The sequence below is a fragment of the Dipteris shenzhenensis genome, chromosome 3, assembly GCF_047967505.1.
Source record: "Dipteris shenzhenensis isolate YYH24624 ecotype China chromosome 3, Dip_SZ_1.0, whole genome shotgun sequence".
Taxonomy (NCBI): Eukaryota; Viridiplantae; Streptophyta; class Polypodiopsida; order Gleicheniales; family Dipteridaceae; genus Dipteris; species Dipteris shenzhenensis.
The window spans coordinates 16,405,208-16,423,225 of record NC_141598.1 but is presented as its reverse complement, the minus strand read 5'-3'; positions in this window follow the sequence as shown (position 1 = coordinate 16,423,225).

Genomic DNA, 18,018 nt, shown 5'->3' with positions numbered 1-18,018 from the left:
GAGCTAACAATTAACGATTAAGGAGATTGATGAGAAGAGAAGTTGGAAGTTGCCTGCATGCGAGCAAGAAACTTTTCTGATCGCATGGCTTCCTTACAACTTCTCTTCTGATAGAAAATATACTAAGTGTAATATCTGCCTTGCAGTGTGCTTGCTTGCTCCATGGGGAAGAAGGCTATCCTTTAAAATGGGCTTTGTTTTTTACAGTGATTATGACCACATTCGGTGGGAATTTATATGCGATGTGCTGGACTACCTGATTATGACCACATTAGGTGGGATTTTATATGCGATGTTCTGGACTCCCTGATTATGACCACATTAGGTGGGATTTTATATGCGATGTGCTCACTACTTGGGATTTGGTTTACTCGCATAGTCAAAACATATATGCCTTAATGGACTGATAGTAGGACAATTCAAGCTCAATAGATTGATAAGACAAGGGACTCCACTTGCTCCACCATTGTTTTCAACATGTACTACTCCTATGCATGGGTTGTTGAAAAAGGGTCATGTTGATGGTACAATCAAGGGTGTGGCCTTGCCCTCAAGCAATCGGTTTATATCATAGCTTTCTGTTGCTGCTGATGACACGATGGTGATGTTGGGAGAATATAAGATTACAAGGTGGATTTTTTTTGGCATTTTAGCCAAGTTTTATAAGGCTTTGTGTTTGCTATATAGCCTAGAGAAGTTGCCACAAAGCTAGGTGGCTAATCTTCTGATTAGGTGGATTGCCAAAGGTTTTATGGTTAGATACTTGCGTTCCCCATTAGGCCTAGGCATTACACTAAGGTGGCATTTCTATTGGTTTATAAAAAGTTTGAAGGAAAAGTTATGGGGATGGCACGACCTTGGTTATTGTATGTGTATTATCATAAGCCACAACTTATATTGCCTCAGTATGGAACCTCAAGAAGAGCCTACTAGGCAAAACGATTTTGTATATTTCTCTAGTTAGAGGAAGAGGATAAATTAAGATTTCATTATATTTCATGGGAGGATTTGAAAATCTTCTATTGGAGTACAAGGCCCCTTTGATAGGTGTGTAGGTAGACATTTGAGGGATTTATCATGGTATGACAAGCTTTCTTCATGGTTCCCGCTGAAAGTATATGACTTAGAGGCTATTGCTAGTAACACTATATTTAAAAAAAAAGGACTTGTTCAAAGTCCAATTTCAAAACTGGAGTAAAGAAAAGACCAAAATCCCAAATACACTCCTAATGCAGTTTTTAATGAAAATACCAACTACATATATACCGTCTTGGTGTAGAAATACACCCTACCATAAGAGCCACACATGATAAGAATTTGCCACTCAAAACAAAATATACTTGAAATTCTAATATGATTTGCTCAGCCCCACTAGGCTAAATGAAAACAATACAAAATAATATTATGAACTATACTATTACAAACCACACAGGCCGAGACCACAAAGGTTGAGATATAAAAATTCTAATATGATCTGCTCAGCCCCACTAGGCTTGTTGCAGAGAATACAAAAAAATATAATCAACTATACTATTATAGACCACACAAGCCAAGACCACAAAGGTCGAGATATAATGCCACACAAGCCGAGACCACACAGGTGAGATATTATGCCACATAGGTCGAGACCACAAAGGTCGAGATATATTGCCACACAGGTCGAGACCACACAGGTTGAGATATGGTGCCACACAGGCTGAGACCACACAGGTCATGACGGATTGTGTAAAATAATAAACTCATCACATAGATGAACTATGAGTTTCTAAGGTGAAGCTGCGACACACGCAACTGATACAAGAAGAACTATCAAGAGATGGCGCGCCTTCTATACAGTAGCATGTCACGAGGACGTCGATATCTTATGAAGACTAGAAGATTTCATCATTAGTCTCCTTTATCTACTCAGCAATCAACTCTTCCACTGACTCCACGTTTGTATCCTCGATATAATTACAATGAAGAAAGAAATTCAAGCAGTCACAGATTGTTTCTTGATAATTTCTTTGTGAGGTTTCTTCAGCATCTGCATTAAATTGCCCATACCAAGAGCTGCGATAACGAAGGTTACTTAAGAAGTCTAACAGATCTTGTCGTGATTTTATAATATTTCATAAAAGTCTTTCGCTATCTGCTATCTTTAGAGTCTCCTCCCTCTCTGCGCGCCTCTGTGCATCAAATTCCCCTCTCTCCATCTGTGTCAATGGAGAGCCTTGGCGAATTTTGGCCTCTCTCTTTACTGATTGATCAGCAATCCATTCTTTAAAACTATTAATTCCTGAATCCACATCTTCTATGATATGTTATACATCCATGGGCAGGGAGATGGAAGAAGAAAGTGTTTGCAAAGGACTAGGATGGAGGAATACTTCACTACCTCAATTTGGAGGCAGTGAAGTGGAGAGAATAAATAGAGAGAGAATGAGAGAGTTAGTGAGCACCCAAGTGTATTCGCTTAGAGGAGATGAGGATGGGTGAGTGTAAAGAGAAAGGTTCAGAATAAAGTCAATGGAGCATTGGGAATCGATACTTGAAAGTGTATGCTCTACTTTTAGTGAATGGAGCATTAAGAATTCTCTACTTTCAGTGAGTGAAGCATTGGGAATAGATACTTGGAGGCATTGGCAATAGATACTTGGAAGTGAATGCTCTACTTTTAGTGATTGGAGCATTGGGAATCAATACTTGGAATTGAAAGGTTACAAATATATTTTGCTCATCACACATTTAATATTTCCTAATAATCACATCATCGACCAAAGTGACTAATACAAAATACATTATTTAATTCCAAAATTTCTTTTACATTGAATATTTAAAGCTCTTGCTCTTAGTACCAAGCATAGGCCCTTTCTAGAAAGTCCTGACTAATACAAAATACATTATTTTATTCCAAAATCTCTTTTACATTGAATATTTAAAGCTCTTTCTCTTGAGTACCAAGCACAAGCCCTTGACTACTAGGGTCCTGACTAATAGGCTGCTCTAGGTGCTCTGGAGGATTAGGGTCCTCACCAGTCTTCTCTGGAGGATTAGGATCCTCGCCACTCTTTAAGCTTTCAGGCTTAGGCTCTTTGCTTAGTATCCCACTTGCTCCATTTTCTTGACCTGGAGGGTTGGGATCCTCGCCACTCTTCCCGCTTTCAATTTTAGTCTCTTTGCTTAATATCCCAGTTGCTCCACTTCCCTGGCCTTCATCTAAGACTTTGGATCGCTTACGGGGTTTTAATTTCTCTACACTTTCCACTTCTGTAGCCTTCCCTTTGCCTTCAACATAGTGCACTACTTCTTGCCTCTGGCCCTCTCGTATGACAAGTGGAACCTCCTTTGCTCTCTCTAATACAAAATCAGTCAAGATTCCTCTTCGTGCGTAGTTCAAGGATGTGATCCCCACTAGATGAAGAGCTATCCACCTTCTCATTACTTGCACTAGAGTCATCAGTGTCTAAGTCACCTTAGAACTTTATCTCATTCGATACAATGCTACCATCCATCCATCATTCAATAGGTGGGATACCATCTTATCTATCAATTTAGGGTGCTTTGGCTTTCAATAGTCCACCATTGATGCATCTAGGTTATGCTTTTCTTCCTCTTTGTAATAAAACTCCATAGGGTTTACATAAAGTTGAATTAAAGGACTGCCATGCCTATTGAAGAAGCAAATCAAGTATGGATTCAAGACTTGAATACCTCTGCCTTCTAGCATGATCAAGTCATAGCGCAACACTGCACCATGAAAGATTTTTATAAGTGGATATCCAAAGGATGTCAAACTAGCAAAGATGGAATCCCTTTGTGCTTTTGACATGAACATGCCCAGCACTGATCTTTTCTTGTCTTCCAAAGGGCTGTGTATGATAAACTTTACAAGGTCAACTATCCCCGCCACTCCAAAGTCTTGCAACTCATCCACGATAAACACGCATGGCTTATCCCAAGCATCACCACTCATTTCCATGAAGCGCTCTGTATCAATGCCATTGACGCGTATAGATTTTGTATCCTCCTTTGATAAGAGGATGTTATAGGAGAAGCTGAAGGTTGAACCAGCTGCTGCTATAGTACTTTGCAAGCTTAGCACCAAGGTATTCTTCTTAATCTCTGCATACTCTTTTTCTAGAATCTTTGGCATCTTTCTTCTTGCATCCTTTGTTGGAGTGCCATCCGCATCTAATGAACACACCCACTTTTTGGTCCACAACTTGTCAATCATTTGACCAAGACCAAGGACTTTATGCTTATGCACATTAGCAACTTTGCTAGCCAACTATTGATCTAAATTCAATAAAAACATAACAGCCAACTTTGCAAGCCAACTCTTGATCTAAATTCAATAAAAAAATTACAGCCACCTTTGCCAGCCAACTCTTGATCTGAATTCAATAAAAACATTACAACCGATAAAGCAACTTCGCTTCTGACCATTCTGGTGACTACTTCATCCAAGTGACTATGCTTTCTCTTCTTCCCAAAGAAGCAGTCACCATCAAGCAACTATTGACATACATCCTTCGTTATTTCATCTGGGACATGTACCATAATGGTCTCCACCAAACAATAGAGAGTTTCTTTATTGTTGTTTTTCTTAAAGCTACCACATGATCTGGTGCCTCGTAGGATATATTTCCTACTTCATATGCTTTACAAACATACAATGATATCTAAAATATTGACTCCTCATGGAACACTATGCAAGTAAAGTCCTACACACCTAACTGTGTATCATTCACTAGGCCCTTCAAGCATCTGTAAAAATGAGTCCGCTTCATATTGTATTCAGCGGTAGGTCTCCTTCCCTTTACTGTTTGTGGTTGATCCATAACTCCGTTGCCTTTGTTAGGATCTCGAAGAGAGTTGAGTTTTTCCTAATAGTCAATGGAACCAGATTCAACCTTTCGGATTCGAGAATATATTTTGAGTCATCATTAAATAAGCATATGTAACAGATGACCCATTGAAACTTTTGTAGATACTCAATGTGATTCAAGTTTCCTTTTTGGCCCTCTTCAAGAGCGATTCTACAAGCTTTGCAAAAGTGTTTCCCATCAATGGACTCAAACCTGCATCTATCAAAGGAACCTGTTCTTTGTGAGCATATATCTCTTCTTGATGTCATTACCATATCTACTTTGGTAGCGATCAGCTTCACAAGCAAAGTCACTATCTTTAAACTCTTTGAAGGCTTTGAGAAAATCTCCACGCTTTTGAAATGTGACTTCCTTCAATTGAGGATCATCTTCTAGAAGTCTCACAAACTCCTCACAAACTTCATTGGACGGAGAGTGACATTGCCTGCAAATGGCATTTTAGCATTCCTGGTATTTTCATACAACTTGCATGTGGAGTTAATATAAGTACATGGATTTTGACTCTTTTGCGATGTATGGATTGATTTCTTGCATGAACACGATAGTAACCAAGTGGCAACATCCATCATGAAAGCAATACGGAAGGTTACAGATGCACGTGGATGTTTACCTTGCACCTTGCATATTGAAGGGACATGTGGAGAGGGGAGCATCACTCTAACACTAGGAACGGAATGGAAAGATGGAAAGCATAATGAAACTGGAAAGAAAGTACAAGTGCAAGGCAACAATAACCAAAATACTCACATGTAGATATAGATAAAGCTTGATGTTGACTGATATGACAAGACTAGACAAGAACAATGCCTTTATAGAATAGGCACGCACACTCTAGGTGTCATATGTATATGGGATAAGTCCCATAGTGACATGTGTCACACTAGGATATAAAGTAGTCTAGTACTACTCTAGAACTCAATAAAACACACTATAAACACTCACTTTGACTTCATGTTCTGAAATCCCCCCATGAAGGCAAGGTGAGAGACTACTGGAATGGAACCAAGCATAGAACATGACAATGACGGACTACTAACCTCCTAGTCAGAACTAGACATGGTTTAGTATACAATCTCAGAGGCAAGTGAGCATGGCTCAAAGACTAGTGAGCATGGTACAAATGACTCATAGGCTCATCAAGCATGGCTCAAAGGCTCATCAAGCATGGATGCATGAACAAATCAATGGTCTAGAAAACTGGAGCAAAATGAGATCCTATCAAAGCCAATACATGGCTCCCACAGTACATCCCCTCTGGCTTCATGACGTTAAATTGGGTAAGAAGTAACACACAACTCAAGAAGTGAAATAACATCAATTTAGGAGGACTATCGAAGGCTGAGTACTTTTATAGACTCAATGAAATCCAAACTCAATACATATCGTTTTAGGGGGACTACCCAAGGCAGAGGACCCCAAAATACATCAAGCTATAGCATAAATAAAAATTCTCTTTGTTTAAGAGATGTCCTCCGCATAGTTGTTGCACGCAAGTGTGCACATTCTTCCTAATATATGGGAAGAATGCCCCCTAAAGATGTCGATGAAGCTCATGGGAACAACTCGCGGAGCGATCACCGCATGACTCTCAACATGTCAAAGTGAGAGTCACCCAAAAGTCAATGTATAGGCGGTACCATGAGCAATCAGAAAGTCGATCAATGCGAAGTACCTCAAGAACCGATCAAATAAGGAATCTCGGGGTGGAGGCTCAAATTTGAGCACTTATGCCCAAATGAGGCAAAATTCCCAAGTGAATGGGCAAAATAGTGATAAATTTACATGAATTTGGAAATCCCCAAATGATTTACATGCTGGGGGCTTCAATAGAGCTAAAGGGATACAGAAATTAGAAAAGCCCTAAATTTGCAAAAAATGGGTTTAGCAAAAAATTAGGGTTTTGAAAATTTTGGGGCTTTTCAAAATTTTTGGTAGCAAAGTGTTACTTCAACAGTTAGGAACCCTCAGATCAGAAAATCCCTAGATTTTTCCCAAAAATAGGGCAAAAAATCAAGGCAAATTGTAGGGTTTTTGTAGATTTTGGGCTCTTGCAGATCAGTGGTGCATTCCAAAATGAATCCCCTTACTAGGCAGTGGTGTAGCTGGATTCGATGCAAGAGCAAGGCAGCGGACGTCGTGCGAGAAAGCAAGTCACACAGTACAAATGGCACAGATTTCAAGGGCAGGAGAAGCATCAATCCCGAGGGCCGGTACATGGACAGCAGATGCAACACGAGCATGAGGCAACGTGGGCAAGAGGTAGCGGGTAGGAGAAGTAGCAATGCATAGAGGAGAAGCAGTGTGCGGAGAGGAGGTAGCGGGCAGGGCAGTGTGGGTAGAGGCAACAATCCCAAGGATAGGAGCAGCTAGAACTGAGGTGGAATCAGTAGATTTGGCTGGCTAGAATCCCGAGGCTGATAGCAAGGGTAGAAGCGTGAGCAACAGCAGCTCCAATGGTGGTGAAGAAGTCATCTTCAAGTCTCCATCTTCAATGTCAGTGAAGCCAAATGTTGGTGGAGAGCTCAAATCTTCCTCTCTAATGCATCATCTTCACTCGGAGAGGCTCAGGTGGAGGGAAGGGGAGCTCAATCATGGAGGAGAGAGTAGCCTTCCATTTGCAGGCCTTCCTCATCCTCAAGAATGAGCTATGGAGAAAGGGAAAGCCTACAAATGGAGGCTCTGATACAACATGAAGAGACATGTGGAGAGGGGAGCATCACTCTAACACTAGGAATGGAATGGAAAGATGGAGAGCAGAATGAAAATGGAAAGAAAGTACAAGTGCAAGGCAACAATAACCAAAATACTCACATGTAGATAAAGCTTGATGTTGACTGATATGACAAGACTAGACAAGTACAATGCATTTATAAAATAGGCAAACAAACTCTAGGTATCATATGTATATGGGATAAGTCCCATAGTGACATGTGGCACACTAGGATATAAAGTAGTCTAGTACTACTCTAGAACTCAATAAAACATACTAGAAACACTCACTTTGACTTCATGTTCTAACATGTATACAGGCTGATAACCACTGGAGAGAAAACAAGAATAGATATATATTTGGTTTATGCTCTATGTTGGTTGGTTTGAAAATATTTAAAGAAGTGGAAGTTGTTTTTCTTCTTGTCAGTCATACACATGAAGACATAAATCAAATATTTAGTGTTATCTTTGGCGAGTTACAGTAAAGGGATGTTCTAACATTGGAGGACAAGATGTCTCGAATTGGGAAAAAAATTGGAGGCTCTCAAAAGGAGGAATCAGAAGTGGCTATCTTGGAGAGAATGGTAGATTAGAGGGCATTCCAAAGAGCCACATTTAAAAGGGGAAGATGATGCATTAATAGGGCACACAAATCCACACTATTTCCGATTTAGCATGCATCACGATATTCCAATGACGCAATGGAAGCACTACTCAGTGGATGGAGATCATTTATGGAATGAGCCATATGCTTTATTAAAGAGAATAACTCCATTGGAGGAAACAAGATTTTTTATTGCAAAGAACAAAGCACTTAACGTAGATGAAATGAAAGGCTTGGATGCCTTTATTAAACATCTTCAAAGTATGATTGAAAAATATCCTGAGCAGGCAATAAAGAATGGGGAGATAATCAAGTCAATGAGGCACTTGTCAAATCTTTACAAAAATAAGAAAATTTAATGAGCATTGAATACTCTGAATCTTTTTGGCCAGAAGAAGCTATGGCACCGAGATCCACGTTGGAAAGGGGGATAAACCCTTACCAGAGTTTGTACCATCTGATGAGATTGAAGAGGGTATGTTTGTTGCTGTTTGGGCATCTGATGTAGATTTAGAGTTAGATGAACAAGGTGGCCCAATTTGGGTGGAAAAGGCTGCTCATAAAGCAAGGTATCTGAAGGGAATGCCTATTACATTCACAGCTTTATGGTATGAACCAAACCCCTAATTAGTCTCCCCAAAAAATACGCAGTGAAACAACTATATGAGGGTTGATTTCAAAAGAAATGTGAATGGATTCCAAATAAAGAGGGCATGACAGAGTTGGAAGTGAGTAGCATTATTCATTGTTGGAAATCAAGGACTCGAAGTTATAAAAAGAAGCATGGCTGTTGAAAAATGTATCACAATTCTTGATCCTAGCCTTGCACATATTGAACATCATTTGGTTAGGCTTAACCCATCAAGTCAAAATGCAATACCAGAATCTGATGACTCTGAATGAGATTTAGAAGCATAGGATAATATATTGTATGTCTTATTCTTGAAAAATGGTATATCTATACAAATGGTATTCGATCCAATGGTGTATCTATACACCCCCTATATATTTAATTTGGCATTTTTCAATACAATCAAATGGTGTATCTATACACCCCCTATGTATTTAATTCAACTAACTCTTTCCATATATTTCATATTGAGTGGAGGTCATAACATTTTAAGTTTTATTAGACCATATTTGTGAGGGGCTGATCCATGTTTTTGCAAATTTACCCATGATGTATCGAGTAGAGGTCACCATATTTGTGAGGGGCTGATCCATTTTTTTGCAAATTTACCCATGATGTATCGAGTAGAGGTAACCACTTATGACCTTGGGGAATTTTTAGGTTTATTATGTGGAACTTACAAATCTAGTGTTCCCAAAAAACCCAATTTATGAGTCTACTAAGTGATATTGAGCAGAGGTGACCAGTTCAGAAAAAAAGTCCAAACAAAGCGAGAAAGTCCAATTTGTTGAATAAAGTGTTTAGTCCAAATTCAGCTTGTAAAGAGTTTGGACCCTACTTTCTTAGAAGGGAGGGCCTAAGGGGTGATGCCAGCCTAGGGAAAAACATTTGATGAAGCCAGGAAGTATCAAAGGATGGCATTTCATGGGAAAGGGTTGATCTTGTGAGGGCTAAAAGCTATCAAAAGAAGGGGTGGTGTGCTAAGAACAACGAGTCTTGGATGCTATAAGTCTTAGAGGGAAATGAAAGACTATTGATTTCATTCGTGAGAAATTTTCCTTGAATGCTCATGAAGCCCTTTTAGTGGCTGACGTGTATTTAGATTAGTCCCAAAATCATGGCCGTCAAATTGCATTAGCTCTATTAATTTGGAGGTCAACCAATGGACAAATGGAGGTAAAGTGCCAAGAAAAATCACTGCTACTTGTGTTTACAGGTCCCTAGTAGCAGGGAGATCTTTAGTGGCAGTGGAAGCTGAGGAGAGGCACAGCCTAGTGAAAGGCCAAATCTTTATGGTAGGCAGCCTAAAGAGACCTTTTTGTTTTCTTCCATCTCCTTGGGCCACATGTTACAAATATAAGCCCTTAGATTAATTTTAATTAATTTCAATTATGAAGGTTTTATTCAAATATCTATGCTTTTTAAATGCAAAAAAGCAAAAAGCATACATACAAACGCTTCTCATCATAAATGAAGCTAGAGAGCAACTCGTTTTCATTGACCAAGAATTCATGGGAGAATTTGTAGCAACAAGAAAAGTCTCTAGGTTCACAGATCCATTGAAATTTTGCATTCACTTCATCACAACGATCTGCCATGATAAAATATTGTTTAGGTTGCTCCTAAATATCTATGCAACTCTGTCCTTCTTGCCTCCCCGTCCTCCTCCTCCCATATTCCGATCTAAACCTATTCCATCCCCTAATGGCTTTCAATGCTGCCTTTGCTTAGTTCCGATTCTGAGCGAGCTACTTTTGCAGGGCGCCTGCAATGCTTTGGCTATCCTCTACACTATCATCTGTTTTTGATGCTCTTGCGATACTTTCATGACCTCTGAAGAATCGGGTCTCTACTGTTCTCGCAAAAATTTGTACAAGATCTGTGTTGTGGGAAGCTTCAACTTATAAGAGAAATAGAATGCTCTGAGTGGGTGCCCACGACATTGAAAAAAGGAAATTCAATTAATTAGAAGTGAGTGAAGCGAACGATTAAACTAAGGCCGTGATGGAGAAATTTTGGGTTAGACCCAATTAACATAAGAATGTCCAAAATCAAGAATGTCTAGAAGCCTCGCAATGCCTCCTTAAGTGAGTATATGAGGAGGAGGGAGGGCGGGAGGGAGGGCGAGCACTCTGAGATAATATATTAAAGCTTAGATAGCTTAGGTTAATTGATATTAGGACATGTGATTCATATTAATTAATAGCATTCAGATTAATTAATCAATTTGCTTCAAAATATTTCCCTCTTATTTGTTTACGTAGCAAGTAGAAAGCCAAACAAAAGCCGCATCCAGTGCTTGAGATTCCTACCGAAGGGTTGGTGGCTTAGGTGTGAGTGCACCAGTGTAATGTTGTGGTTCTCAGTAGCATTGGAGGCAAGAACATTCAAGAAGTCGTTCTAAATGCTCTAATAGCAGTAGACCAAGGAACTTTTAACCAATCTTTCTTGCTTGGCAGTTGGCTTAGAGTGCATTGTTATGGACTGATTTTTTAGGATGGCAAGGTATTGAATGAAAGCCCACCATTTTCCTATGTTACCCTTACAAAATGTTGCGGATTATCTTGTGCACTGATTCCCATCAGATCTTCATGATCGCCATCTTCTATTCGTCTTAGCTCTACATCTATATCGTCAAATATAAAACACCAAGTATTCACACTTGTATAGAAGTTGAAATCTCAGCTTCGAGCAAGATCTTTCATAAGCAAGCTCAAAGCCAATTGTGACTTATTATTAATGCACTGTTAATCGAACAAGGAAACAATCACAAAAATTGTGAAGATGCACTATTGCTTCTCAATATACCTGAGCTCATCAGAGATATGTCCGATGCTTGGATGTTAACCCACTCTATGATGCCGAAGCCCAGTTCTTCATTCGGTATTTGCATCCTCTCTTGACTTGCATGACTTACCCGGAAGAAACTACAAAGTGCGCCTAGCTTCTCCCATGGAGGGAGAGACTTAAGTCTAACATTAAACTTTTTTTTCTTTTTATAGGAGGTACTTTATGTTGCATCTACTGATGTATATCATTTTGGACTTATGTCATTTGATGTGATGGAAATGACTCCCTCATGCATTTCCCATTTCCATTCCTCATAGGACTTCTACATGAAGCCACACGGGCAAAATGACCGACAAGCTCAACTAACGATTTTAACTAATAGTCCGGTGGATGGCCTCAAAAAAGAAAGCTGAAGGGGCGTTGTGTCACTTTGACCAATCAAAGTTGCGAGCCCAGATGCTCAAAGGGGAAAAAGTTGTCCGGTGTAAGAAGGCCACCCAAGCAATGGATTTTTGAATCGCGAAAGAAATTTATTGGGTATTGAACCTACACCGAGGGGTCTACACCCATCTTCTCAGCCACCAAACCGAAGGAGGTGGCCTTCTTCTGCAAAACTTGGAGGCAGTCCGCTGCCAACATAGTGTGAAACTGGGCCTAATGTAACCCATCGTGAGGAAAAGAAATGTTATAAATGTTGGGACCGTAGGGGGGGAAGTAGAAGGGAGGAAGGGGGCACGTGGAAGAGGACTGAGAGAGAGAAAGTGACAGGTGGCGTACAACTCAGCACATGAGAGTTTCTCCTAGTAACAATTTTTGTAGCGCAGACCGTTCAACTCACCGCATGCTTCATGTCCAAGAGAACTCTAAACACAAAAAAGAAGCACTTGTCAAACACAAGCGAGCCTCATTGGAATGATCAAAAACTTCTCTCAACTTCTATAAGTGATTTGTCTACATTGAATGGTTAAGGTGTGAGGGATTCTTGTAGTTGAAATAGAGAATTCATCTAAAAAGTTCTCAAGGGCTTTCCAATATTCTCCCAAAAAGTTTGTGACTAGGCATTGAAATGTAATTGTTGCATTACGAAAACCAAAAGGCATCATTCTATAAGCATAGAAGTAAGATTGCTCTCTAACACTGACCTAGTTTTTCGCACTATAGCCATACATGCATGAGCATAGAGAATGACCAACTATTGTCTCTAGCACCCTATTATTAGAGGAAAGAGGATATTACAATCTTCATAGACAAGAAGTTTTCTTGCCTACCTTTTGGAAATGATGACAATTCACTGTCCCTAATTCGAATAGGTTGATCAATTTGCTTGCTCCATTTTCCCAATAATTCTTGCACAGCCCTTATTATAGTTGGGATTCTTGCGATATGGTCCTTTGATCACTAAGTTGATGTTTGGGTACAAGTCAAGATTCCCACATTGGAGTTTCAATTGCTTAAGCACTAGCCATCCCCAATGCAATCCACAGAGGTGTTAAAGCATAGTGGCATTTATAATTTATTTACTTCAACAAGGATAGTTGAAATGAGACCTAGATCCAATAGAATTGGGCAACAAAATTGGGCCACAAGCTTAGGAGAAGGTTGCTTTAACACACCTGAAACCCTCAAGCACATTTTTGCACACCAGGTACCTCTACCATGCTCCCTAATCTTGAATATTGTAGCTCACTTGGGACATGAGGTTGGCAGGCAAGCAGAGTTCCATTGCAGCGTGAGGTCAATGGGCGAGGACACTATAATCCACTCGATGATGAGATGTGAGGAGAGGGAAAGGAGGGTGAGGATAGCTGGGGGAGGAGGGCGAGGACGAGGAGGGCGAGGACGAGGAGGGTGAGGACAGATGGGATGTGAGGTTAGTGGGCAAGGACACTATAGTTCACTTGTAGAAACTTTAGTTCATTTAAAATTCATTGCAATTCACTCAAAAAATGCTAGTTTGGATATGCGGTGGAGTGCACCAGGACACAGTTTGAATGTAAGGTAGAGTGGGCCAAGACACTGCAATTCATTCACATAAACTTCATTTTGGACATGAGGTGGACTAAAAGTGGCTTCTCTGGGGGCTTAGATTATCTAATAGCTACTTGCACAAGCCAACACGTTGTGGCACTTATCACTTAAGCATCAGGACCATGTGTTGCATGCCCATACAATCTCTACCATGACCCATTTGTTAACCATTTACCAATGGTGTGAGCTTGCCGATGATGAAGCAAGTTACCACCACATTGTTCGAGGATGCCAACTTGTGAGCCATCCATGCAAAGTGCATCATGGACATGGACAAGGACATGGCTCTGGCAAAGCCACTACAGATGGACCCAAGCTTGAAACCATAGAATATCATGGAGCCCACCCTTAGGACTTGGACTATCCCCCTACCCTTGAAGGCACAATGTTGTATCTGGGGCCCAAAGGGTGATATTTTTTAATAAAATGTATCTTGATTTTGTACATTATCGCATTATTGAGTAACCTCTCCTTGTTTATGATGCACTTTACTATTGATTTCAATGTTCATAATGCATTCTGTCAAATCTTGGAGGAATTTCACCACTGTGGTGCAGAAGATAAAAGTGTTCGGGACACCGCAAGGAGCCCAGAAAGCCAAAAACCCACCACGGCATGAATTTGGGCATTTCGGGAGGCCCATTTAAATGCCCAAATTTATGCCATGGCGGGTTTTGGGCTTTTTGGACCTTGCAGCGTCCCAAAAACTTTTGTTTTCTACGCCACGGTTAAATTCCTCTAGGATTTGACAAAACTGATTATAGTAGTGCTTAGAACTGTCCAACAACATTAAATTGGCCTTGAATTTACACTAAAAAGTGACAAACAAAGAAATGAAATAAAAATTAATATATAGTCTTTGACATGAAAGATGTTGGGATTATACATCATTTAATTACATCTTGACAAGTTGAATATGTGTTTTCATGGTTAAAATGTCATTTTCTATCAGATCAAGGTGGAATTTCACCGTGCTGCAGAAGGCAAAAGTGTCTGGGATGTTGTAAGGATCCCAGAATGCCCAAAACCCACCACGACACAAAATTTGCACCATGGCGGGTTTTGGGCATTCTGGGATCCTTGCGACATCCCGAACACTTTTGCCTTCTACGGCATGGTGAAATTCCACCTAGATTTGACAAAAATGATCATCAGAATACCCCGAATTGGTGAAGAGCATACTAAATTGGCTAGAAATGCAGCAATTTTACACAATTAAAATGATAGAACAAATATGTTAAACCATAACATCAATGACTTTTAAAAAATACAATGGAACAAATATTGTAAATTCATTGAGAGCAGCGATGACTAAAAACAAATAAAAAAGACATGTACCCATTAAAGGCATGTATCCATTGAAATATAAGTTTATATTTGAGAATGTATTACAAGAGGCCTCATAGGTTATCTTTCTTCTTAGCTAGTTCTATTACATTGAGAATAGGGGTCTTTGAATCCTAAGTGGACTCATAGATGTAAACCTAGTGGTAATAGCATTAACATCATCCTGTCCTACTACCAGCGACATAGTTGTTGCCATCAATGCCCTGCTATGAATATTTGATGCAAATGCATTGACAATAGCTAGGCAGTGTACCAAAATGGCCTTGTCAGCATTTTGAGTGATGTTGGAGTACCCGATAGCGTGTGACAATGCCATTTCAGCAGCTCTGTAGGCCATCGAGCAGAAAATTTATTATGGAAGACCATGAGGTATTGTGCCACTTCACCAAGGTAATGAGCTGAAGAATGATCTCGCCCAATTATGTTGCTAACATTCCCCCCTCGAGATGAGAATTCATTGACCTCAAATGCTTCCTGCAACAATCCAACAAACATTAGAAGAACAATAAAACAAATTATACCTGCTGAAGACCATCAAAAGACAAAACATTGTTCTAACTTACCACTATAGCGTCGTCGGCTTCTATCCATTCCTCTCGTGCAATGTTGATGGATCCAAGTGCTATGTGATGTTCCATCTGAGAGGTGGAAGCTTTCTCATGTTTTATCTTGGAGGTGGAAGCTTCTACATGAGAGGCCTATGTATCATATATCGACATGTTTGCATCCCTCAATGAAACCAGCATCGTGAGAAAGTCTTCCATTGTCTGGTCTTCGGAATGTAAAAACCTAGGATCTTTGACACTTGTGTCAACATCGAGCCTAGATAGGACTCCGAGTGCCTCATCTTCTTGTAGTCCAAAAAGAACCTCTATGTCATGAAGGAACACACTCTTCTCCATCAATGATGAGGGGGGACAAGGACCATAAGTTTGATGCTGGATCAGCGGTCTCTAATGTAGATTCTTGCTCTACACTTGCTAGGGGCTCTTGGAGTAGGCCCAATGCTTCAGCTACTTCCATCTCTGCTCTTGCATGGTCAAGACTCTCTTTCATGTATAGGTCAGAGTCTAGTCTAAGGACAAGGATATCAACAGTTCTGGTAGGGGGGGTTGGATGATGAGGCTTCTTCCACTAAATTTCCTTCTTGGAGAAGAAAGATGAATGTCATCTCCCATGAAAGGAATTTAGTGTTTGTATTTCTCGTGATCCCTGCTTCCAGGAGGTCATTCACTTCCTCTATAAGATTATCACAAAAGTGGGCCAAGCACTTCACAAACTTGAGTTTGTCTAAGAATAGATATTTTATGTAATCTATCGGAACCCATCTCTTCAAAGACTTGTCAAGTGTATATGCAAAATTAGTGAAATTCTCTTGCATGTAGTTGATGAGATCTATGAAGTCATCCTTGGCTCATAGATATGTGCCTAGGACATCTAAGGTCCTATCAAACACAACAAATAGCTCTTTCTAATCCATGGCAGATTACGATTGAGCAAGAGATAGTTTTGAGGGTGGGAGTTTCTATGGCTCTCTAAAAGTGAAAGGAGAATTTAATGTAAAAATGGCTATTACCCCTTTATATATATTAAAATCCTAAAAATTAAAACAAATCATAAAATCCCCAAATTTTTAAGAAAAAATTTAACATGAATGCACAGGAAAATAACATCAAAAGAAATAACACCTCAATTTGAATGTCCATTTTTTGAAATAAGAACTAGGATTTGGCAAAGAAATTATTATTGCACTAGACAATCTTCAAAGTTGCGGGAGGAATGAAATTGGAACTATGCATGCACTTCTTTACACATCGGCCGATATTTTCACCATTTAAGGTAAAGTTGAAGGACTCTGACATGCCATCTCCATGACCAATAGGTGTTCTCACACATCCCTTAGAGTCCATTGCGATGTGACATTCACATTCTTGAAATCTACCTGATAAACATAAATAGACAAACTTACCCCCATATTGTCTTCATCATTAGAGTCAAGGGGAAGCCACCGACTATTTGTTTTCTTTCAATACTGGTACTGAAAAGTTGAATACAGCATTTGGCGTGATATATGGTATCTAATAACTGCATTGTCCTTACATGCATGGCATTGAAACATATCACCATTTTGTTCACCTGGCATGGTTCCCCAATTCATCGCAATTAAATCTTCAAGAGCATTTTCATCTACACGCTTGTAGGACCACATAGTTTTTGTTCTATGCATATGTATATTCTAAAAACAAGAAGTTAAAAACCAAGATAACCTTGCCCATTTGGATCCAAATGTGAACTTCATGGCCATGCCCACATGCTTTGCAATCTTGTCCTTGTACCATTACAATGTCCTTGAGAAAATAATGCTACAATGCATGTCTTAAAGTTGTGGTGGTGCAATCCCTGTTTAGAGTCGGAGCCCCAACCGACAGGGGTTACTGTAGCCCTTGTTAGGCGCAGAGCTATGACCAAGAGATGTCACAAGGCCGCCCGTGAGTGGCCGACGGCACTCTATTGCTGATTTCATGCCTCCATTGAAAATGAGCAAAAAAGGAGGGCCCAGAGCAAGAGGGGGCAGAGGGCAGCTACAAGAGAGGGAAACCTCATATTCGAAAAATGGAGGGAGAAATATATTGGACCAAAACAATGGACCAGACAAAGAGGGCAAACCACCTAGAGAGGGGGGGGGAATCAAAACTTGCCTAAGAGGGCCCACCCCCTCTTGAATATCATTTGGGGCTGATTTGGGGAAGGTGCACATGGAAGGAGGGTTAGGCATGGGTTAAGGGGTGGGGGGGAGGATGGTTTGGGTGGTCCCTACTATAAGGGGAACAACCAATAGGGGCTCTTTGCAATCTTGTCCACCTCCACCTCAAGGTACCATTGTCCCACACCTTGGAGCACTCTCATTGGTACACCTCAAATCCCTCCCTAATCCCTTGAAATTAGGAAACACTAATTGGATGCCCGTTTGAGACCCCATTCCTCCCCTAATGTGAAATCATGCACTTAGAATTCAATATGTTAGAGATTCTTGT